This window comes from Lagenorhynchus albirostris, chromosome 5, assembly GCF_949774975.1.
Source record: "Lagenorhynchus albirostris chromosome 5, mLagAlb1.1, whole genome shotgun sequence".
NCBI lineage: Eukaryota > Metazoa > Chordata > Mammalia > Artiodactyla > Delphinidae > Lagenorhynchus > Lagenorhynchus albirostris.
The window spans coordinates 97756282-97782460 of NC_083099.1; the positions used below are offsets into that span (position 1 = coordinate 97756282).

The 26179-nt window shown below is 41.5% G+C and overlaps 1 protein-coding gene across 1 annotated transcript in view; it reads right to left on the minus strand.

Moving 5' to 3' along the window:
• LOC132521237 (adhesion G-protein coupled receptor G7-like) overlaps positions 1–26179 on the minus strand; it is a 224779-nt gene that overhangs the window by 148712 nt on the left and 49888 nt on the right.

Consider the following 26179-nt stretch of genomic DNA (forward strand, 5'->3'; position numbering starts at 1 on the left):
GAAAAATCCACATTTGTTGAACACTTACCTTGTTCTAGGCACTGTGTCAAGTGTTTTACATGTGATCTCTAATCTAATTTTCACAACATACCCATGAATGAGGGGCTAAGTCACATTTTCAATTGGGATTCAGGTTTAGAGAAGTGAAATGACTTACCTAAATCTCACAACTATTTTTGAAAAGTTTCATTGTTTTTAACAGGGAGCTCAAAAGATCTATTAAAAATGATAGTGTGTACTCAACCAACACTTACACTTTAAGCATATTTGAAAGAAAGTAACAGGAAAGTTTTACCTTTATGCTTAAAACTTGAAATGATATGAAATTGCCTACAAAAAATTTTAAGCAGGTAATTTCAAAGTATCAAGCATCAAGTGTGTGGAAGAGACCATTAGGGCTCATCAAGTATCTGTGTACTCTTCCACGCACTTTTCCCAGCCCCTTCTCCATTTGAGTCAGAACCACGTTTCTAGTTCTGGCCAATGGACTGTGGCATTTGTCACTTCCAGGCTGAGTCAGTTAAGAGACTATATGGCTCCTTTAACTCTCTTTTCCCATGCTTTGGCAACCCTGGCATGGCATATCGGCAACATAGGAGACAGTCAACCAGCCTGCATCAGATTTTTGCAAGAAGCAACCCTTTATTGTGTTAAGTCATTAAAATGTTGAGGTTTAACAGCTTAACCCAGCCTATCCAGAGGGATACCAAGCCAAATCAATTTGTAAATTCTGTTTACACTATTGCTACATGATCGAGCAATAAAAAACAGAAATATCCTCCTTCTTTTTTGGTCAGTGCTATAGAAAACCAGTTTTGAATTATATGAGTTTTGAATTATGTGAGCAGCCCTTTCTTCAAACATATTGTACCATCTACAGAATAACGAAAAGAGAGTTCAGAATCATCCCTGTGGATCAGAGTAGGCCAGCTGCAGGAGAACTCATGAAAGGGGATTTCAGGGTTCCCCCTGGCCCAGAAGAGTTCTTTATCTCCTTGGGTGGGTACTGGACCTCTCAGTTCGGGGCACATCCCTCTGAGTTACTTCCACATCCCTCTGACACAACTGTGAAGTTTCAAGGGGGAACTATGAAGCTGACTCCAACACTAAAAGTCTGTTAAATCTCCAATTGAGACCCCAGATGGACATTTCAGCACACCCCTGAATCATGCATACCATCAAGAGACTCTCATTCAATGTGTCACACAGTGCTAAGAGCAGCTTCTTATCCTAACTCTGACTCTGTTAGACGTATGGTTTGGACTATGTCCCTTAAGCTCTCTGAGCCTTGGCTCTTAATTAATAAAGAAAGAGGTGGCCTAGATGACACCTGGAGTTCCTTCCTGCTCTAACAGATTCTGTGATTCATTATCCTAACCACCATCTTTATCACAGTGTTACTGAGTCCTCTTATTTGTCTTGGCTTAGACAACCACGTGAAATTGAAAAATGCTTCTACATGGGATTGAAAAGTACATCTCTACTGTAAATTTTTTGAACTTTTCTGGAAAAGAATTTGATATGTTCTAAGGAACCTTAAAAATTTTGCATTCCTTGGTACAGGAAATCCACTTCCAGGACTTTATCCTAAAGGTCTAACCAGAAATACAGGCACCAAATTAGAAACAATATATATGTCTAAAATTAGGAGATAGGGAATATATTTAGTAAAAATCAAAAATAAAAAGAATAGGATTTTTTAAAAACTGAGGAGAGGGGACTTTGGATTCAGGTTGACTAGATCTGAATCCCAACTTTACCATTTACCAGCTACATGACTTTGGGAAAGTTATTTAACCTCTCATGCCTTAGTTTCCTCTTCTGTAAAATGAGACAAATTTAAAATTAAAATGAGTTATTCCAAAGCAAATAACCCACAGTATTATTAAACAAGCTCATGCTATCCTCAACCCATCTCAAACTATGAAAGTAAAACAAGAGTAAAACCAGATGAGCAGTTCTACTTGGATACCAATTGCAGAAAAGCAAGAAGCACCTATACAATTCACTTAAAAATCATTGGTGTACTGCCTATAACATTTCTCCTGCTGTTGTCTTAGAGTGTTACTAGAATCTTCAGGGGTTATTTAACTCCTTGACTGCAATTAAAGAATAAGCTCCTTGGGCTTCCCTGGTGGCGCAGTGGTTGAGACTCCGCCTGCCGATGCAGGGGACATGGGTTCATGCCCCAGTCCAGGAGGATCCCACGTGCCGCAGAGCGGCTGGGCCCATGAGCCATGGCTGCTGAGCCTGCGCGTCCAGAGCCTGTGCTCCGCAATGGGAGAGGCCACAACAGTGAGAGCCCGCGTACCGCAAAAAAAAAAAGAATAAGCTCCTTGAAAGCAGGAACCATAAATCTATTCTTCTATTTCCCCACTGGACCTATATAGTGTCTTATACACTGTGAAGTTCTAACTTAACAAAAGTAACTAAGCCCTTCTTATAATACAAGATCACATATTTATACAACACCTCCATTGAACTAATCATCTACCCATCCATTACCAGAAAATAATTTTTCCTCCAGTTACCACCATTCACCCACTTGCCCAAACCCAAAATGTGAAAGTCATCCTAAAGTCCACCTATGTCCCTGAAAACTAATTGGTTATTGATACTTACTGCCTCTGCTTCCTTATGTCAACCCTCTCCTGCCCCAAACTTGGCTGACTTCCCCTAGCCTCTTCAGTTTTATCTGCTTGGGGAAATCCTCCCTGATGGCCCAGATAGGAGAGGACCGCTCTTATACCTTCTCGAAGCACCCAGTTCTTACTTCAATGAATTCTTTGTGTGATTAGTTACTGGAAGTCTGCCTTCTCCATTAGCCTGTGAAATTTCACTATATTGTGAAAGCCTGTGAAGCAGGTACTTGAGGTTTCTCAGAGGTTAGGAGCCTGGTCCTGTTTTTTTTTTGTTGTTTGTTTGTTTGTTTTTTAAGGCTTCTGGTATAGGAAAAAAAGGAAGAAAATTCCAAAACAGAGTTACCAAAACTGTGGTTGCTTTTAAATGTTTACTTTTACCTAATAAATACTTTGAACACACACGTGAAACATACTACCTATCTTGGAGATAACATGAAAATTTCTGAATTGTGCAGCTCTAGGCCAAATCCACCTCTATGACCAGTTAACAGGTTCCTGCTGCCCCAAAGGCTGAATGGACCAATATATCTCAGCACAGCCCATTGGGATGTGATACGGAGGCAATGGGGAATAGTTGAAAGATTTTGAGATGAGCAGAGTGGGATAAGAAATGACTCCTCGGGCTTCCCTGGTGGCGCAGTGGTTAAGAATCTGCCTGCCAGTGCAGGGGACACGGGTTTGAGCCCTGGTCTGGGAGGATGCCACATGCCACGGAGCAGCTAAGCCCATGCACCACAACTGCTGAGCCTGCGCTCTAGAGCCCGTGCTCTGCAACAAGAGAAGCCACTGCAATGAGAGGCCCATGCACTGCAACAAATAAAAGTAAATAAATTTAAAAAAAAAAGAAATGATTCCTTGTTCTTACATCAGTTATAGAACTTCTGTATCTTTAGCCTTTTAATCTGAAACACTCTGATGCTTCCAATCTTTCTCTGTTTAAAAGACCCAAACAAAATGAAGTCAAAGCAGCTTGTTGTATTTGCCTGGCTAAGGGACTAAGCAGACCCAGTTGCTCCTGGCAACAAAATGGCATTCATTTGATTTCACTTCCACTGTGGAGAGGAAAAAATCACTCAAATCCTCAAACAACACTTCACTCAACTTCTAGAAAACCACTCTCTGTATATCTGTCTTTTGTTACCTGTTTTTCTATTGCCTACAGGTACAACTCACTGCTTATGAAAACATAGTAGTCCAGAGTTTAATTAGATCTCAATCAAAAAAGCAGACACATTGCCCTTGGAAGGAGAACACGGGGCTTTCCTCTTCCACAAAGCAGAACATACCTGCCAGAAAGCTAGCAGAAAGCCCAGGGAAAATCACCAGGATAGCAAACCAAAAGGTCCTTCCTCAACATCCTCCCTGCTTAATCGCACCATTTGTAATCTCGTGGGGAAAGAGGTTCAGGCAGGCCTAAAATGGTGGGCTTCAAGATTCAATCACTGGCTTCCAGCTGCCATTCATCCTAAAAATGTTTATTCCTCCCCATCTGAAAAAAACCCTCTGCTCCTAATGACACCAACCATCACCCTCTGGGCTAAGACAAGAAGCAACCCCTAAAACCCTCATTGGCTCCTTTTTTCTGACCACTGCCATACACACACACTCACCACCCGAAAATATTTTTAAACTCTAGCACTTGGGGATAATATTGGGCAAATCTCAAGATCTAAATCAGGCGTTAGGTGTTAATTCCCATTAAGCAAAGTCACTTAAACCAAAAACCAGACCTGTGTACAGAAAGAGGAGAGAACTCAAAATAGCCCAGAGAAAGAAATCCTACAATTTACTTGTTGGAATCTCAACAAAATATCTAACTTCAATATAAAATGAATACCATGGAGAAAAACTTAAACTAAAAATTCATCTTGAGCCAGCACCAAAATAAAGTATCCCTAAATCTTAATTAGTGACTCATATTTCAAGACATTTATATATTCCAATACACTAAACCAATTAGAGCCATTTCTTGAGCTCACTTTACCGTTTGCCTTAATTCTAAAAGCAAAGTGTATACAAGCATATATAGCTTTAAATTTTTTTGATTCTCCATCATTCCATACCAGTTCTTTCTCTCCAAAATTTCAACTGTTTTGAAAGACTATTCTTAGTTAAATTATCCTTACCGTCACACTTTCCTCAGTGTCAAGTCAAATGCAATTCTCTTCTCCCAGAAGAGAATTTACAATCGTTCCAGTCTCAAGAAGGAAAAGTAGATACCGACTGGTCTAAATCTAAAACTGCCCACTCTTCCTCCTTGGAGACTTAACCTATGTGCTCATATCTTTCCAGCTTGAACTTGAGCAAATAAGTCTTCAGAATGTCACAATGCCTGCATAAATGTGAATCTAAGGACCACCCCCTTTTGAACATCCTAACTTCCAGTCCAAACGTTGTGCCGTAGAGTACTTCCCGACTCACCTTGACATCTCACCCACATGACCACAGTCATGTCCCACGTGCTGTGAAAACCAAAGCCAATGGAGCATGTCTGATCTTTGCTACCTCTCTTCCAGGCCATCAAGATGGATAGACGACAAAGGGAATGGTTACGGCAGCAGTAACATAATAAAACATCATTGATAAGATAAACCATTTTGTAACATACAGTGCCTCAAGCAAGGTGATAAGGTTGGAGTCATTGCTAAGGTACTAAGGTTGAAGTCATTGCCAAAATCAAAGTTATAGGAATAGGAAAAGATGATTGAAAAAAATGCTTTAGGTCAACAGTGAAGCTCACTTGCCCTCAAGGAATACACAATCTGATAGAGAGAAAAGTGAATAAATAAGTTAGAAAAAATTATTCTAAACCAATGTGAGGCTTGCACAAAGTGAAATGTGAGCAAGAAAGAAAGAACAGTCTAACTCTAACCTGGAGAGCAAGCAGCTGTTACCCTATCTGTATTCAAGTCTTATTTCCCCCCTCAATGTAAACTCTTGGTGAACAAGGGCCATATCCCCTATATTTCACACCTAGTAAGCACTCAATAAATAGCTAATGAATGATGAGCTCCTGCCTGGGACCCCACCTCCCTGAAACCCTGGCCTCGGTGGCAACCAGGATCAGAAATAGCTGGAGAGGGCTTCCCTGGTGGCGCAGTGGTTGAGAATCTGCCTGCCAATGCAGGCGACACGGGTTCGAGCCCTGGTCTGGGAAGATCCCACATGCCTCAGAGCAACTAGGCCCATGAGCCACAACTACTGAGCCTGCGCGTCTGGAGCTTGCACTCCACAACAAGAGAGGCTGCGACAGTGAGAGGCCCGCGCACTGCGATGAAGAGTGGCCCCCGCTCGCCACAACTAGAGAAAGCCCTCACACAGAAACGAAGACCCAACACAGCCAAAAATAAAGAAAGAAAGAAGCTTTCATTTAAAAAAAAAAAAAGAAAGAAAAGAAATAGCTGGAGAGGCTAATTAAATGCAGATTCCTGGGCCCATTCATATCTACTAAATCAATCGGCAGGGGGAGCCCCAGTATTTATTTTTATTATTTACTATTTTATTTTTGGCTGTGTTGGGTCTTTGTTGCTGCGTGCAGGCTTTCTCTAGTTTCGGCAAGCAGGGGCTACTCTTCGCTAAGGTGCGCGGGCTTCTCATTGCGGTGGCTTCTCTTGTTGTGGAGCACGGGCTCCAGGCGCACGGGTTTCAGTAGTGGTGGCACACGGGCTCTAGAGCACAGGCTCAGTAGTTGTGGCGCACGGGCTTAGTTGCTCCGCGGCATGTGGGATCTTCCCGGACCAGGGCTCGAACCCGTGTCCCCTCCATTGGCAGGCAGATTCGTAATCACTGCGCCACCAGGGAAGCCCCAGAAGTCTGCATTTTTAACAAGCACTCACAAGTTATTCTTTATGTATTCCTGAGTTTTGAGAACCAAGGGCTTAGAGTATGTGGAGACAAGCAAAGGGGCACTAAGACGCTCAGGTTTAAATGTGGCCTCCTCATAGATAAGGGCAGAGACTAGAAAAGGTTTCTGAATAGTCCCATCAAATAGTCTTCATCAAGTACATTTGAGGAGGTTAAACACTACAGGGAAAGGGCTCCTCCTTCTGTGACTGTCTATCATTGAGTTCTTAGCACATGTAAAGGAGGTGAAGCTTTGCCCGTAGCAAGACTATTTACTACTACTGTAGTCAAAGTCAGAATGCACAGGGCTACCAATAAAGAAGAAAGCTGGCCTGAGTAGCCTGCAATGACTTCATCTGACAAAGGTCTAGTCATCTGTCAAAAATTAAAACTTTTATATGCAACTGGCAAAGAAGCACAGGAAAAGATGTTCAATATCATTATTCATTTGGGAAATGCTAATTAAAATAACAAATACCAATACATATCCACTAGAACAGCAGAAGTTTAAAAGACAATATCACATGTTGGCAAGAATGTGGACAACTGGACCTCATACACTGCAGGTGGGAACACAAAATGGTACAGCCCCATTGGAAAGCAGTTTGTAACTTTTTTTTTACATCTTTATTGGAGTATAATTGCTTTACAATGGTGTGTTAGTTTCTGCTTCATAACAAAGTGAATCAGTTATACATATACATATGTTCCCGTATCTCTTCCCTCTTGCGTCTCCCTCCCTCCCACACTTGCTAACCCACCCTTCCGGCGGTCACAAAGAACCGAGCTGATCTCCCTGTGCTATGCAGCTGCTTCCCACTAGCTATCTACCTCACGTTTGGTAGTATATATATGTCCATGCCTCTCTCTCACTTTGTCACAGCTTACCCTTCACTCTCCCCATATCCTCAAGTCCATTCTCTAGTAGGTCTGTGTCTTTATTCCCATCTTACCCCTAGGTTCTTCATGACATTTTTTTTCTTAAATTCCATATATATGTGTTAGCATATGGTACTTGTCTTTCCCTTTCTGACTTACTTCACTCTATATGACAGACTCTAGGTCTATCCACCTCATTACAAATAGCTCAATTTCGTTTCTTTTTATGGCTGAGTAATATTCTATTGTATATATGTGCCACATCTTCTTTATCCATTCATCCGATGATGACATTTAGGTTGTTTCCATCTCTGGGCTATTGTAAATAGAACTGCAATGAACATTTTGGTACATGACTCTTTTTGAATCATGGTTTTCTCAGGGTATATGCCTAGTAGTGGGATTGCTGGGTCATATGGTAGTTCTATTTGTAGTTTTTTAAGGAACCTCCATACTGTTCTCCATAGTGGCTGTACCAATTCACATTCCCACCAGCAGTGCAAGAGTGTACCCTTTTCTCCACACCCTCTCCAGCATTTACCGTTTCTAGATTTTTTGATGATGGCCATTCTGACTGGTGTGAGATGATATCTCATTGTAGTTTTGATTTGCATTTCTCTCATCATTAGTGATGTTGAGCATTCTTTCATGTGCTTGTTGGCAATCTGTATATCTTCTTTGGAGATATGTCTATTTAGGAATTCTGCCCATTTTTGGATTGGGTTGTTTTATTGTTATTGAGCTGCATGAGCTGCTTATAAATTTTGGAGATTAATCCTTTTTCAGTTACTTCATTTGCAAATATTTTCTCCCATTCTGAGGGCTGTCTTTTGGTCTTGTTTATGGTTTCCTTTGCTGTGCAAAAGCTTTGAAGTTTCATTAGGTCCTATTTTTTAATTTTTGTTTTTACTTACATTTCTCTAGGAGGTGGGTCAAAAAGGATCTTGCTGTGATTTATGTCATAGAGTGTTCTGCCTATGTTTTCCTCTAAGAGTTTCATAGTTTCTGGTCTTACATTTAGGTCTTTAATCCATTTTGAGCTTATTTTTGTGTATGGTGTTAGGGAGTGATCTAATCTCATACTTTTACATGTACCTGTCCAGTTTTCCCAGCACCACTTATTGAAGAGGCTGTCCTTTCTCCACTGTACATTCCTGCCTCCTATATCAAAGATAAGGCAACGATATGTGTGTGGGTTTATCTCTGGGCGTTCTATCCTGTTCCATTGATCTTTCTTTTTTGTGCCAGTACCATACTGTCTTGATTACTGTGGCTTTGTATTATAGTCTGAAGTCAGGGAGCCTGATTCCTCCAGCTCCATTTTTCGTTCTCAAGATTGCTTTGGCTATTCGGGGTCTTTTGTGTTTCCATACAAATTGTGAAATTTTTTGTTCTAGTTCTGTGAGAAATGCCAGTGGTAGTTTGATAAGGAGAGTGGGCAACCTTGTCTTGTTCCTGACCTTAGTGGAAATGCTTTCAGTTTTTCACCATTGAGGACAATGTTGCCTGTGGGTTTGTCCTATATGGCCTTTATTATGTTGAGGAAAGTTCCCTCTATGCCTACTTTCTGCAGGGTTTTTATCATAAATTGGTGTTGAATTTTGTCAAAAGCTTTCTCTGCATCTATTGAGATGATCATATGGTTTTTATCCTTCAATTAGTTAATATGGTTTATCACATTGACTGATTTGAATATACTGAGGAATCCTTGCATTCCTGGAATAAACCCCACTTGATCATGGTGTATGATCCTTTTAATATGCTGTTGGATTCTGTTTGGTAGTATTTTGTTGAGGATTTTTGCATCTATGTTCATCAGTGATATTGGCCTGTAGTTTTCTTTCCTTGTGACATCCTTGTCTGGTTTTGGTATCAGGGTGATGGTGGCCTCGTAGAATGAGTTTGGGACTGTTCCTCCCTCTACTATATTTTGGAAGAGTTTGAGAAGGATAGGTGTTAGCTCTTCTCTAAATGTTTGATAGAATTCGCCTGTGAAGCCATCTGGTCCTGGGCTTCTGTTTGTTGGAAGATTTTTAATCACAGTTTCAATTTCAGTGCTTGTGATTGGTCTGTTCATATTTCCTATTTCTTCCTGATTCAGTCTTGGCAGGTGGTGCATTTCTAAGAATGTGTCCATTTCTTCCAGGTTGTCCATTTTATTGGCATAGAGTTGCTTGTAGTAATCTCTCATGATCTTTTGTATTTCTGCAGTGTCAGTTGTTACTTCTCCTTTTTCATTTCTAATTCTATTGATTTGAGTCTTCTCCCTTTTTTTCTTGATGAGTCTGGCTAATGGTTTATCTATTTTGCTTATCTTCTCAAAGAACCAGCTTTTAGTTTTATTGATCTTTGCTATTGTTTTCCTTCATTTCTTTTTCATTTATTTCTGATCTGATCTTTATGATTCCTTTCCTTCTGCTAACTTTGGGGATTTTTTGATCTTCTTTCTCTAATTGCTTTAGGTGCAAGGTTAGGTTGTTTATTCGAGGTGTTTCCTATTTCTTTTTTTTTTTTTTTTTTTTTTTTGCGGTACGCAGGCCTCTCACTGCTGTGGCCTCTCCCATTGCGGAGCACAGGCTCCAGACGCACAGGCTCAGCAACTATGGCTCACGGGCCCAACCGCTCCGCGGCATGTGGGATCTTCCCGGACCGGGGCACGAACCCGCGTCCCCTGCATCGGCAGGTGGACTCTCAACCACTGCGCCACCAGGGAAGCCCTGTTTCCTATTTCTTAAGGTAGGATTGTATTGCTATAAACTTCCCTCTTAGAACTGCTTTTGCTGCATCTCATACGTTTTGGGTCGTTGTCTCCACTGTCACTTGTTTCTAGGTGTTTTTTATTTCTTCTTTGATATCTTCAGTGATCACTTCATTATTAAGTAGTGTATTGTTTAGCCTCCATGTGTTTGCATTTTTTACAGATCTTTTCCTGTAATTGATATCTAGTCTCATAGCGTTGTGGTCGGAAAAGATACTTGATACAATTTCGATTTTCTTAAATTTACCAAGGTTTAATTTGTGACCCAAGATATGATCTATCCTGGAGAATGTTCCATGAGCACTAGAGAAAAATGTGTACTCTATTGTTTTTGGATGGAATGTCTTATAAATATCAATTAAGTCCATCTTGTGTAATGCATCATTTAAAGCTTGTGTTTCCTTATTTATTTTCATTTGGATGATCTGTCCATGGGTGAAAGTGGGGTGTTAAAGTCCCCTACTATGAATGTGTTACTGTCGATTTCCCCTTTTATGGCTGTTAGTATTTGCCTTATGTATTGAGGTGCTCCTATGTTGGTTGCATAAATATTTACAATTGTTATATCGTCTTCTTGGATCGATCCCTTGATCATTATGTAGTGTCCTTCTTTCTCTCTTCTAATAGTCTTTATTTTAAAGTCTATTTTGTCTGATATGAGAATTGCTACTCCAGCTTTCTTTTGGCTTCCATTTGCATGGAATATCTTTTTCCATCCCCTTACTTTCAGTCTGTATGTGTCTCTAGGTCTGAAGTGGGTCTCTTGTAGACAGCATATATATGGGTCTTGTTTTTGTATCCATTCAGCCAATCTGTGTCTTTTGGTGGGAGCATTTAGTCCGTTTACATTTAAGGTAATTCTCCATATGTACGTTCCTATTCCCATTTTCTTAATTGTTTTGGCTTTGTTATTATAGGTCTTTTCCTTCTCTTGTGTTTCTTGCCTAGAGAAGTTCCTTTAGCAGTTGTTGTAAAGCTGGTTTGGTGGTGCTGAACTCTCTCAGCTTTTGCTTGTCTGTAAAGGTTTTAATTTCTCCGTCAAATCTGAATGTGATCCTTGCTGGGTAGAGTAATGTTGGTTGCAGGTTTTTCTCCTTCATCACTTTAAATATGTCCTGCCAGTCCCTTCTGGCTGGCAGAGTTTCCTCTGAAAGATCAGCCATTAACCTTATGGGGATTCCCTTGTGTGTTATTTGTTGTTTTTCCCTTGCTGCTTTTAGTATGTTTTCTTTGTATTTAATTTTTGACAGTTTGATTAATATGTGTCTTGGCATAACTTGATTAACTATTTACTTTCCCATATTAGGGAAGTTTTCAACTATAATCTCTTCAAATATTTTCTCAGTCCCTTTCTTTTTCTCTTCTTCTTCTGAAACCCCTATAATTCGAATGTTGGTGCGTTTAATGTTGTCCCAGAGGTCTCTGAGACTGTCCTCAGTTCTTTCCATTCTTTTTTCTTTATTCTGCTCTGCAGTAGTTATTTCCACTATTTTATCTTCCAGGTCACTTATCCGTTCTTCTGCCTCAGTTATTCTGCTATTGATCCCATCTAGAGTATTTTTAATTTCATTTATTGTGTTGTTCATCATTGCTTGTTTCATCTTTAGGTCTTCTAAGTCCTTGTTAAATGTTTCTTGCATTTTGTCTATTCTATTTCCAAGATTTTGGATCATCTTTACTATCATTATTCTAAATTCTTTTTCAGGTAGACTGCCTATTTCCTCTTCATTTGTTAGGTCTGGTGGGTTTTTATCTTGCTCCTTCATCTGCTGTTTTTTTGTCTTCTCATTTTGCTTATCTTACTGTGTTTGGGGGTTTCCTTTTTGCAGGCTGCAGTTTTGTAGTTCTCGTTGTTTTTGGTATCTGTCCCCAGTGGCTAAAGCTTTTTCAGTGGGTTGTGTAGGCTTCCTGGTGGAGGGTACTAGTGCCTGTGTTCTGGTGGATGAGGCTGGATCTTGTTTTTCTGGTGGGCAGTTCCACATCTGGTGGTGTGTTTTGGGGTGTCTGTGGACTTATTATGATTTTAGGCAGCCTCTCTGCTAATGGGTGGGGTTGTGTTCCTGTCTTGCTAGTTGTTTGGCATAGGGTGTCCAGCACTGTAGCCTGCTGGTCGTTGAGTGAAGTTGGGTGCTGGTTGAAATGGAGATCTCTGGGAGATTTTCGCCATTTGATATTATGTGGAGCTGGGAGGTCTCTTGTGGACCAGTGTCCTGAAGTTGGCTCTCCCACCTCAGAGGCACAGCACTGACTCCTGGCTGCAGCACCAAGAGCCTTTCATCCACACAGCTCAGCATAAAAGGGAGAGAAAGTAGAAAGAAAGAAAGAAAGGAGGGAGGGAGAAACAAAGGAAAGAAAGAAAGAGAGAAAGAAGATAAAATAAAATAAAGTAAGATAAAATAAAATAAAGTTATTAAAATAAAAAATATTAAGAAAAAAATTTTTTTTCAAAGAAAGAAAAAATAAACGGACGGATAGAACCCTAGGACAAATGGTGGAAGCAAAGCTATACAGACAAAATCTCACATAGAAGCATACACATACACACTCACAAAAAGAGGAAAATGAGAAAAATTAATAAATCTTGCTCTCAAAGTCCACCTCCTCAATTTGGGATGATTCGTCTATTCATGTATTCCACAGATGCAGGGTACATCAAGTTGATTGTGGAGATTTAATCCGCTGCTTCTGAGGCTGCTGGGAGAGATTTCCCTTTCTCTTCTTTGTTCTCACAGCTCCCAGGCGCTCAGCTTTGGATTTGGCCCCACCTCTGCATGTAGGTCGCCGGAGGGCGTCTGTTCTTCGCTCAGACAGGACGGGGTTAAGGAAACCGCTGATTCGGGGGCTCTGGCTCACTCAGGCCAGGGAGAGGGAGGGGTGCGGATGAGGGGCGAGCCTGTGGCGGCAGGGGCCAGCATGACGTTGCACCAGCCTGAGGTGCCCCGTGCGTTCTACCAGGGAAGTTGTCCCTGGATCCCAGGACCCTGGCAGTGGCGGGCTGCACAGGCTCCCCGGAAGGGGTGTGTGGATAGTGACCTGTGCTCGCACCCAGGCTTCTTGGTGGCGGCAGCAGCAGCCTTAGCGTCTCCTGCCCGTCTCTGGGGTCCACGCTTTTAGCTGCGGCTCGCGCCCGTCTCTGGAGCTCCTTTAAGCAGCGCTCTTAATCCCCTCTCCTCACGCACCAGGAAACAAACAGGGAAAAAAAAGTCTCTTGCCTCTTCGGCAGGTCCAGACTTTTCCCCGGACTCCCTCCCGACCAGCCGTGGCACACTAACCCCCTTCAGGCTGTGTTCACACCGCCAACCCCCATCCTCTCCCGGCACTCTGACCGAAGCCTGAGCCTCAGCTCCCAGCCCCGCCCATCCTGGCAAGTGAGCAGACAAGCCTCTCGGGCTGGTGAGTACTGGTTAGCTCTCGGGCTGGTGAGTACTGGTTAGCACTGATCCTCTGTGCGGGAATCTCCCCGCTTTGCCCTCCGCATCCCTGTTGCTGTGCTCTCTTCCGCAGCTCCAAAGCTCCCCCCACCTCCGCCACCCGCAGTCTCCGCCCGCGAAGGGGCTTCCTAGTGTGTGGAAACCTTTCCTCCTTCACAGCTCCCTCCCACTGGTGCAGGTCCCCTCCCTATTCTTTTGTCTCTGTTTATTCTTTTTTTCTTTTGCCCTACCCAGGTCCGTGGCGACTTTCTTGCCTTTTGGGAGGTCTGAGGTCTTCGGCCAGCGTTCAGTAGGTGTTCTGTAGTTGTTCCACGTGTAGATGTATTTCTGGTGTATCTTTGGGGAGGAAGGTGATCTCCGCGTCTTACCCTTCCGCCATCTTCCCCTCGTCTCTATCCTGAAGACATAAGAACTGAAAACTTTCATAACCCGGCCCGCCGTCTGCACGACTGTCGCGGCTTCACCACCGGGGCCCCTCCAGAGCCGGCAGCCTCAGTGAGGCTGCCCTCCCCTCGGGCTCCGGGGCAGTTCCGTGACAGCGGAGGGAACAGACCCTGAGCCGGGAGTTTCAGCTCTGTGGAAACGCGGGCTCCATCCTGAACATATTTTCTTAAACTTGTATTTCTTTTTTCTTTGGTACTAAGGTAAAAAGTGTTATGCTTTTAATTTCAAACTCCAAGTGTTTATTGCTGGCATATAGGAGAACGGTTGACTTCTATATATTAACCTTATATCTTGCAACTATAATCACTTACTAGTTCCAGGAGTTTGCTGTTGTTGTTGATTCTTTGGGATTTTCTACGTAGACAATCATATCACCTGCTAACAAAGACAGTTTTTTTTTCCTTCCCAACCTGTATACTTTGTATTTCTTTTTCTTATATTATTGCATTAGTTAGAACTTCCAGTATAATGTTGAATACTAGTGGTGAAAGGGGACAACCTTGCCTTGTTCCCAGTCTTAATGAGATCACATCCAGTCTTTCACCATTAAGTATGATGTTAACTGCAGGTTTTGTGTAGATAGTCTGAATCAAATTGAGGAAGTTCCCCCTCTATCCCTAGGTTGTTACTTTTGAGATTTTTTTTTTAACTTTTCTTAGAACTACACAAAACAGGGCTTCCCTGGTGGCGCAGTGGTTGAGAGTCTGCCTGCCAATGCAGGGGACACGGGTTCGTGTCCCAGTCCGAGAAGATCCCACATGCCACGGAGCGGCTGGGCCCATGAGCTATGGTCGCTGAGACTGCGCGTCCGGAGCCTGTGCTCCGCAACGGGAGAGGCCACAACAGTGAGAGGCCCGCATACCGCAAAAAAAAAAAAAAAAAACTACACAAAACAAAAAAACTAAGAGGGTCTTTAAAGCCAGATAATAGAGAACCTTAAATGCCAGGTTAATATGTTTAAACTTTATTCCATGGACAATAAGAAGTAACTGAATGGTTTGAGAAAAAAAAAGAAAGGATATAACAGAGATATGCATCAGACTCCTTAAACCCTTCCACAATATAAGAATCTAATTTCTATTTAAAGATGTCCAGCAAAGGGGACTCCCCCAGCTCCTTCAATACCTCATTCTGGTGACACTCAAATCTCACTCTCCGTTAGCCTTGCCTCATAGCCAACTTGAATCTCTTGGATGTCCCAGGAGATCCAGAACATTCATCAGTCTTGACAAACTGCTTCCACAAAAATGTGACTTCCAAACTCGGTATTCTACTACCCACTCCCTGCCCAGAAAAGAAAGCTATGTCACTCTGCTTCAGGGCAGAGGTGCAGGCACTCCGTGGCCTAGATTCACTTACTAAGCAATGTACAGCCAAAATGCAGTGACCACACCTGAATCAATAGTGTTGACACGTTCATCTGCATCACACCTTCTAAAGAAGGAATTGCTGTTATCAAGAGCTCTATCCATAGTGATATCTGGATGCCTATCTACAGAGAACACTCTGTAGCCCAGTTCTGTCCTTTGGGGACATGAGGTCAAATCAGAATCATTTTAGCCAGATCCCCATGTGATTCATATGCACATTAAAAACTAGAAACACTAGTCTAGGGCAAAATTTCTCTACAGCGGCACTATTAACATTTCATGCCCGTAATTATTTGTTGTGTGAGGCTGGACTGTGCTCTCCAAAATGTTTAGCAACATCCTTGGCCTCTACATACTAGATTCTGGCAGCACTCTTCCACCAGTTGTGACAGTCAAAGATATCTACATATATTGATAAATATCCCCTGAGGGGCTAAATCAGAGCCCCTTCCCAAATAAGAAGTACTGGTTTACAAGACCCTTAGTCAAAACCCCTTAACATAAAAAGATTTTTTTTTCTTTTCTCTTGGGAAAAAGAGAAATCTAACAAGTTTAGCTGTTAACAACCGTATCAAAACAAGTCCAAACAGATTATGTGCACCTATTCAAAATGGATTAAAGACCTAAATGCAAGGCCAGACACTATAAACTCTTAGAGGAAGACAGAGGCAGAACACTCTATGACATAAATCACAGCAAGATCCTTTCTGACCCACCTCCTAGAGAAATGGAAATAAAAACAAAAATAAACAAATGGGATCTAATGAAACTTAAAAGCTTTTGCACAGCAAAGGAAACCATAAACAAGACAAAAAGATAACCCCAGAATGGGAGAAAATATTTGCAAACAAAGCAACTGACAAAGGATTAATCTCCAAAATATACAAGCAGCTTATGCAGCTCAATATCAAAAAAACAAACAACCCAATCCAGAAATGGGCAGAAGATCTAAATAGACACTTCTCCAAAGAAGATATACAGATTGCCAACAAACACATGAAAGGATGCTCAACATCACTAATGATGAGAGAAATGCAAATCAAAACTACAATGAGGTATCACCTCACACAGGTCAGAATGGCCATCATCAAAAAATCTAGAAACAATAAATGCTGGAGAGGGTGTGGAGAAAAGGGAACCCTCTTGCACTGTTGGTGGGAATGTAAGTTGATACAGCCACTACAGAGAACAGTATGGAGGTTCCTTAAAAAACTAAAAGTAGAACTACCATATGACCCAGCAACCCCACTACTGGGCATATACCCTGAGAAAACCATAATTCAAAAAGAGTCATGTACCACAATGTTCATTGCAGCTCTATTTACAATAGCCAGGACATGGAAGCAATCTAAGTGTCCATCGACAGATGAATGGATAAAGAAGATGTGGCACATATATATAATGGAATATTACTCAGCCATAAAAAGAAACAAAATTGAGATATTTGTAGTGAGGTGGATGGACCTAGAGTCTGTCATACAGAGTGAAGTAAGTCAGAAAGAGAAAAATAAATACCATATGCTAAAACATATATATGGAATCTAAAAAAAAAAAAAAAAAAGGTTCTGAAGAACCTAGGGGCAAGACAGGAAGAAAGACGCAGACATAGAGAATGGACTTGAGGACACAGGGAGGGGGCAGGGTAAGCTGGGACGAAGTTAGAGAATGGCGTGGACATATATATACAGTACCAAATGTAAAATAGATAGCGAGTGGGAAGCAGCTGCATAGCACAGGGAGATCAGCTCAGTGCTTTGTGATCACCTAGAGGGGTGGGATAGGGAGGGTGGGAGTGAGGGAGATGCAAGAGGGAAGAGATATGGGGACATATGTATATGTATAGCTGGTTCACTTTGTTATAAAGCAGAAACTAACACACCATTGTAAAGCAATTATACTCCAATAAAGATGTTAAAAAATATATTTTTTCTGTGCTTCATGTTGTCTTTATCAGATGTTCGATTACTGAAGAAAAACTGAGTCAATATTAAGAGAGCTAAGGTTTTTTTATAACATGTAACTTTGTGTATTTGCCTTTGAAATCTTTTTATTGTCACTGTGGTTAAATGTGTAACTATTATTTCACAGTGACCTCCGATCCTATTAAATCAAGTATTCTAAACATCTTGACATTTTTTACAAACTTCTCAAAACCAAACTCTAAATGAAGTCTTTTTGATTTGGACCTAACTTTGGGATTTTCCAGAGGCCCCCTGTAAAATCTGGAAGGATTTGTTCTCTCAAAAGAGAAGTGTTAAACTAATTAGGCTTATTTGATATGTTAAATTACATGGAAATAAGAAGTGATACGAAACCTTCTTTAGATTATATTGTATAATATATTATACAATATATACCTATAATATATTATATGGGTGTATGTTACTATTATAAGTAGTCCAGAAATCATATAAAATCTGACATTCCTAGTATGTTATCAGTCGTAATTCCAGCTATCATCTTAAAATGTTGTCTGTCTCACAAATAACCGAATTTCCTTGTCAATTAAATTATAATGAATTCTCATCAGAACTTTAACCGTGGCCATGTTTAAGTCTTCTGGCATTCACAGAAAATTACTGTATTATTCTGATGCTTTCCTGAAAGCTTTAACACGCAGCTATGATCCAAAATTGCTGTGTCTTTAAAGAGATTTATGGAAAAGACCTTGACAAGTACTCTAGAATACAGGTTTCTGATAACTCTAAGATCATACCATTGAACTACCGAAGAATTTCCAGAATTGTTATGGAGAAACTGATTGATTCATAAAACTGCTAACCCAAGGTCAAGCAGAACAATTACACAGAACTGAATGAACTGATGAGAATTATAATTTTCTGACTTTTTTCTTTGAAACATTGCCAGTTCATTAATGTTTTGTTTTTCCAGATTTAAGAAAAACTTTTCCTCTTTTCTATCAAACTATTTATAACTTAACAGCAACTTGGTAAATTATATCTATGTAAACAGAATTTTCTCCCTACCTGATCCCTCAAGAATTCAGAAGTTCTTATTGAGTATTCTTATTTTCATGGCAATATACTTATTTGCATAGACTCAGTGAGAATCTGTTTTCCTTAGAACAGAACACAGTGGGAAATATTGGTTATATTACCAAGACTTTGACTGGAATGTTACATTTGAGAATGATGTTCATAGACTCGGACATAACCAGACGGTTTTAAGAAACTAAGGTTGACTTTATGGAGCCAATAAAACCTCCCTTCAGAAAACTACCCGGTAAATCTTGTTTATAGGGTTCCCAGCCTAACCAATGAGTATGGAAAGTCATTTCCTAGCAGATCCAGAACCTCATGACGTCTTAGACCTCAGGAAGAGAGGAATTTACCTAAATCTATAGGCATTGCAAGTGAGTCCTTGGTTTGGCTTCCAGAATAATCTCATATTCTTTATCAAAAATTCTAGCAAAACAGACTGAAAAAAGCTTACATGATCAATCTCTATTCTTGCTGCATTTATGTAAATAATCAGACCAAGTTTAATGAAATTAGACTTATTTGGCAAACCAATTAGTCTTATTATGACTATCTTTGGTAAAAATGGGGGTGATGATTGTAGAGAGAAAAACGGTGTTTCATCCTTTTCTGCTTGTTCCTATCTATGTTTTTCTCCCCCTTTGTGATCTCCTATCTCACAACTTCTAACCAAACTCAGCTTCTAATATGTGACACTTTCTAAAAATAAAATTTCAAATTGGGAACTAAAGGAAACCAGAATACGTCACCCCAAAATATGCCTCTTTGACACAAAAATAATTTTGAGCTGAAGGCAATTAAGCAGCAGCAAATGTAGGAAAAGCTCTCTGCCCTCCTCATTACTTCCTAGAGGCAGGATATACTTTCTTCTTTCACTGGAGACATATTCTTATCAGGCCAGAGGTGGCAAGAGGAAGCTGTCAAACAAATCTTTGTCATTAGTTCCCAGATGTTTATCTTCCCACAGTTTGCCGCCCTTGGAAATCTAAATTGCTTTCCTTTGTCCTATCATTTCTCTACAAATTTATTGTTCTTTATTGGCGATGCTCTATAAGCCAGAATTCTAAGCTGCTGCTTTGAGTTATTTTTCATTGAGGTTTGTCCCACATGATGGGTGTTGCATGTGCTTAAAAAGAAAGACTGTTAGTTTTTCCTCCTGTTAATCTGTTTTTTTGTTTAAAAATCCCAGCTGAAAACCTAAAATGTGTAGAAGTCTAGTTCTGCCTTCCCTACACATGTAGGGCAACACATTCTCAGTTTCCGGAGATTAGAACCTGGACATCTTTGGGGGGGGGCATTATTCAGCCTGCCGTACCCCCTTAAGAATGCCAGTCGGAAGGAGGGCCTCTAACAGTCATAAAAATAAAAACTTTAAAAATAACCAACAGGGGCTTCCCTGGTGGCGCAGTGGTTGGGAGCCCGCCTGCCGATGCAGGGGACACGGGTTCGTGCCCCGGTCCGGGAAGATCCCACATGCCGCGGAGAGGCTGGGCCCGTGAGCCATGGCCGCTGAGCCTGCGCGTCTGGAGCCTGTGCTCCGCAGCGGGAGAGGCCACAACGGTGAGAGGCCCGCGTACCGCAAAAAAAAAAAAAAAATCACGAACAGACGGTTGGGGGAGAAGGGAAGAGGAGCAGAAGAAGCCTCTTTAGACTCTCTCTTTAGACCAAATTGTGATGGTCAGTTTTGTGTGTCAAATTGGCTAAGCTCATGCTACTCAGTTTTTGGTCAAATACCAGTCTAGATGTTGCTGTGAAGGTATTTTTTAGATGTGATCAACATTTAAATTAGTCAACATGGAGAAAAGCAGATTACCCTCCACAGGCCAGTGGGAGGGGGGGCAGTGGGGGGAGCATGGGGCAGGGAGGTGGTGTGCTCAGTCAGTTGAGGGCCTCAAGAGGAAAGACTGAGTTTCTCCAAGGAAGAAGTAATTCTGCTTTCAGATTTTCTTCCCAATAGAAACTGCAGCACCTTCTCTTCCCTCAGTCTTTAGCCTGCTGACCTGCCCTACAGATTTCAGACTTGCCAGCCCCCATAATCTCAGGAATCAACTCCTTAAACTAAATCAGTCTCTCTCTCTTTTTCCATATATTCATACACACACACACGCACACACAAACTTTCTGTTCTTTTTCTCTGGAGAAGTCTAATACCAAAATTATCTGGGAGAGAGGAGAAATGAGTAAGGAAACAGATAAAACAAAATTGGCCATGAGTTAGTAACTGTTGAAACTGGCTAATGGGTATATGATACTATTTTGTGTCTTGACATTTTCCACTTAAAAGTTGGGAAAGATAAAAAGAAATGAAAGAGCCAAGCCAAAAGAAATGAAAGAGACCTGTTTTTGTTTTTGTTGTCACAGGTCTTGATGACAGCACAGCATATGGAAAATCAAGGCTATCCTGAGAAATCTGAGGCTGTGACCCATAAGGGAGAAGTTAAAGCTTGAAGGAGCTGGCCTTGGAGGTGACTCTTCCCTTGACCTTGAACTTCCAGTCTGATTTAGACTGCACACTTTCTGGTCCCACTGCACCTGCACATCCCTTTACCACAGCACTTTTCTTATACTTTTACTCTCAATCTCTTCTCAGTAGCCAGGAGCTCCGTATTCATCCAAGCACCAAGCTTGCACTCAGAAATGTTTGATGCATGAATTAAGCAATGCCTAACTTGTTTTTTGTTTTTGTTTTTTGTTTTTCTTTGCGGTACGCGGGCCTCTCACTGTTGTGGCCTCTCCCGCTGCGGAGCACAGGCTCTGGATGCGCAGGACCAGCGGCCATGGCCCACGGGCACAGTCGCTCCGCGGCATGTGGGATCCTCCCGGACCGGGGCACGAACCCGCGTCCCCTGCATCGGCAGGTGGACCCTTAACCACTGCGCCACCAGGGAAGCCCAATGCCCAACTTTTAAGCCAACTCATGTGCTACTGTCTTCTAGTCTTTGGTTTCTTCTGTCAACTGTTAGAGCCTACCACTAACTTCTCTGTTTTTTTTTTTATTTCTTCATACCCTCTGATTCCAAATATTTACCTCTTACCAACCAAACATTTGAGGTCTCACTTTATGGGTAGGGCAGACACTGGCATTCACCATCATAGAACTTTGTAAAATTAACCTTCAAAAGCCCATTTCTGGGCAGAAAACAAAATCTCATCCAACAAGTAGCCTGATTTGCAGAGCTTTCTTTCCAACCTCCTAGAAAAGAAAACCTCTCTGACCCTTAGGGTCTGTTGTGAAAGTCATTCTTTTCACAGGTCTGCCCTTAGGTGACAGGATTTCAATGTGAATAACCATCAAATGAACTGTTTCTTTGGCTTTATCATAGTATTCTGCATGTTTTTGGAATAAATTCACTGATTTTACCATTGGAGTGAAGAAAAACCGTAGGATATCCCATTTTATAAATTAAATTAATGAAAAGAAAAATGGTCCAATGCCAGTTTTTCTTTTGCACCTACTTTATAGAGGGAAAGAAAAATGGTGTGAGGGAAAAATGAGACAGAAATAGGCATCTAAACTCCAGCCTCCTGTAAATTCAAGTTCAGACAAGAAAAAGCAGAGTTTTGTAGCTCGCTATGCTCCATGGGAAATGCTGTGACTCTTGTACAGGAAAATGGGGGGTCTGAGTGGCTGAAGTCGCCTAACCTCCTGCCTCCTCCCCTGTCCCCTGATCTTACACTTAAAGCCATTATTTCAGGGAAAAAAAAATCTCCATCTTTGCTTCTGCCCCCACCTCCCAAAAGGTCAGATATGCAAGTTCATGTCAAAATCTCAAGGTAAACGAGAATGAACAAAGGGAATAAAGAGGAATGAGCAGCTGCTGCCTGGGCTGCCAGTGTCTGAGTTGGGTTGAGTGTCTGTAGTACAGTAAGCCTCCCTGAGAAAACCATACACGAGCCTTCTTTTGACAGAAATCTGAAAGGTCCCCAGAAAACATGTCAGTAACCAGTGTTGCCAGCTTTGCAAGACTGTCACCCAGGTTTTCAGTTCCTGCCCTTCAGCACTTAGGTAGGTAGGTCTACTTGCCACAGTTATCAACAACAATAAAGTATAGGATACCAGTGAAATTTCAATTCCAGATGAACAATTTTTTTAGCCTAAGTATGTTCCATCTATTGCATCCTTATTTGGAATTCAAATTTCAGTGGGTATCCTGTGTTTTATCTGGCAACACATGAAGGTATTTCCATGGAGTCAAGAATATTGCAACAGCTCAGTGTGGAGATTTCTCAAGGAATACCCATGAAGCTAATGAAGAAATGGTGAAGCACCACATGAAAATAAGAGGAAAAAACCCAAGAATGAAATTTCTGGGTTTTTGTCTCTCCAAGAATGAAATCCATTAGCATGTTTCTCTAAGTAAGAGATCCCAAGTTGATTCGGTTGTGACTTCTGAATATTTCCAGATCTCTTTTTAAACATCCTATGCTTTTCCGAATTACACCTTTTCTATTTCTTAATCAAAAATGCCCTATGCCTCATTTATACAATGAGAAATTTGGTCTAAAATGTTGGTGGTCCCATCAAGTAAGCTGAGGATCCCTGGGTCAAGGTTCCATTATAAGAGGCCACCTGAATTGGTATGGCTATCTTTTTTTCTCAATCAATAGATTGTAAAAGTATAGCCACAATCAAATTGTGGGATGCAGTTGGGAGGAATGCTAGAAATCCATGATGTTAAAAATGGGTCAGTCTCATATGATAAGTTTGGAACCATTGGTCGAGGAGGATTTCCAGTGCTTCGTCCAACCACTTCATGATTCCCAGCATTCTGACATCAAAGCCACTGAATCACTGTTTCTTCTGCAAATTGGTTCTGAGCAAGTAGAATAAGAGAGGAAAGTCTTGGAACCCAAAGTAAAAACTGTCATAAAAGTGGTCATATGTGATGGGCACTATATTATTCTTGTTGTTCCTTTCAACAGATTTAGCAAATATAGATTAAGGGCCTAATATACAAGATATTTTCTGAATTTCTGTTGGTGTTTTGTTTCTTTTCCTGTAGTCAAATACTACAGTAATTTAGATGGGGTAATTTATAGACATTTTGATCTCCATAAAGGCGTTGTTGAAAACTTACTTCTTTATTAGCTTTCATGTATTCTCACTTTACAAATATTTATGGTGCACTAATTCTGGAACAGATATTATATTCCTTTCTTGTTGACAACCTGCTACCCGCTACATACTACATCTTCCGAAGAGATAAATGAAAAGGAAGGTGAAGTCTCTATTCAGTGATTCCTTGTGTGGATAATACCCCCAAAAGCATATATATATATATATATATATATATATATATATATATATATATATATATGCTTTTTGACTAACTCCTCTGGACCTACTTGGACACACTGGGGCACCTCAGAGGTCCCACACTGGATGGTCTCTTGAGGTCCATCCATCTTCTTGACATCACTATTCACTGTCTCCATCCAGTGTTTCCAGCCCACATCACAGCTGCACAGAAGTCGGACCACAGTCCATTACCAGGTGAAAAGAGGCTGCTAACTGGCGCTAGGGATACAGGATGAAAGGAGACATCACTGTTAATCAGCACATCCATGGCTTCAAATGGGGTACAAATTACTATTAGGTTCCTGGTATTAATAGGAGGAAAGTAAGGCTTAGGAAAGATTAATAACTTATTGAAAGGGTTCTCACAGCAAGTTAAATGGCAGAGCTGGGATTTGAACCTGGTCTGGCTGACTGTGGAACCCCTGCTCTTACTAATATGCTCCTGCCCTTATGGAATTATGGAAGATGGCCAGAGGTGAGGCTTCAAAATTTACTCAAGACCATCTGAAGAGGCTGCTCTTCCTGCTGTGGGCCCTGCTTCTCTGGGAACTGTCATTACCCGGGGAAGGAAAGATAAAGGGTGAAAAGTGAGAGAGAGGTGCCGCAGCTCTGGTCACGCTGCTCCTCTGCCAGTATCAGGAAGCTAGTAAAAGCTTTGAAGCAAGGAAGTTGCATAGTAAATAGTATTTCAGGAAGATTAATTTGGCACCAATGCACAGAAGATATTAAAGATATTAAATCAAGAGGCTGGGGGCTTCCCTGGTGGCACAGTGGTTGAGAATCTGCCTGCTAATGCAGGGGACACGGGTTCAAGCCCTGGTGTGGGAGGATCCCACATGCCGCGGAGCAACTAGGCCCGTGAGCCACAACTACTGAGCCTGTGCGTCTGGAGCCTGTGCGTCTGGAGCCTGTGCTCCGCAACAGGAGAGACCGCGATAGTGAGAGGCCTGCGCACTGCAATGAAGAGTGGCCCCTGCTTGCCACAACTAGAGAAAGCCCTCGCACAGAAACAAACACGCAACACAGCATAAATAAATAAATAAATAAACTCCTACTCTCAACATCTTCTTAAAAAAAAAAGAGTCTGGAGGCAAGGAAACTGGTTAAGAGGTTATTGCAGACATCATTTCTGAGATGAGTCTGAGTCAGGACAGGGCAGTGGGAACAGGGAAAAAGAGCCGAATGTGAGTGTTCCCCACCAAGAAGGAAGAACTGACCGGCCCTACGGACCTGCATAGCCAAGACTGTGGTCCATGATGGTCTGAGGCTGGGAGAAAGAGGAGGAAAGACACTACCAGAGCTGGTAGTTGTCCCAGCCCTGTACACTGAGGTACCTGCCTCTTCTGTCTCCTTTCCAGACCACAAGCTCAAAGGAGTCAAGGGGTCACCCTGTGTCTGGCAGCCCCGCAGTTTTTCCCCATTGCCGACCACATGCTGGGGGGTTGGTAGACTCGGTAAATACTGACTGGCAGTCTGTTTCCTCTGGCTGGAATGCCGTGTTCCCACCTTTGCCTGGAAATGCCATGTAGGAAGGCCTCCCTGGAGGCCCAGCACAAACATCTCTCCCTCAGAGAGGCCTCCGTGACCAGTCAATCTAAATTCGGTCCTTCAGTGTTCCTTGCATAGAAACTTTTCTTCACCGTATTTATTACAATGTGAAATTTTTTATTTGTTGTTTTTCCATTTAGTTTTTATTTCCTTTTACTGTTTTTGTTGTCGGTGGTGGTTTTCTACTTTCCCCCACTAGACTATAAGTACTGCAAAGTCAGTTTTTCTTTTCACCATTGAGTCCCCAAAAGCCCACATAGTGCTGTCCCATAGAAATAAAATGTAAGCCACATATGTAATTTTAAGTTTTCTGTAGCCCCATTTTTCAAAGTAAGAAGAAACTGGTGAAATTGATTTTTCATTACATTTTTATGTAACCACATATATCCAAAATGCTATCATTTAAACATATGATCTATAGAAAAAATTATTAATGAGATAGCTTACATTCCCTTTTTTGTACTGAGTCCTCAACTTCTGTATTTCACACTCACAGCACACCTCAGTTGGGACCAGCCACATGCCAAGTGTTCTGTAACCACGTGTGACTAGTGGCTGCTGTAGTGGACAATATAGATCCTTGCAGGATGCTTGACATGAACTCCTTACTTAATAAAAAGTCAATTCATGAAAAAGGGAGTGTGGGAAGGGCAGAAAGATGGAGAAAAAGGAGAGAGGAAAAGAAAGGGAAGAGAAACGAACCTTTTCGGGTATTTACTACGTTAAGTTCTTTCATGTATCAATACATTACATAATTTAATTCTCATATCAACCCTGGTGAGGTAGGTATTATGAGAACAGTCTTTATAAATGAGGACATTGGTTTGGAGATGTCATAACTGTCCCAACATCATCTTCTCTTTTGAGTGAAAGAAGCAAGATTCAGAACCAATCTCCCTTACCCAACTGTGCTGCCTCATTCACAGAAGCCATACCTAACAAGTCTAGTCATGCCACACGGTTGTC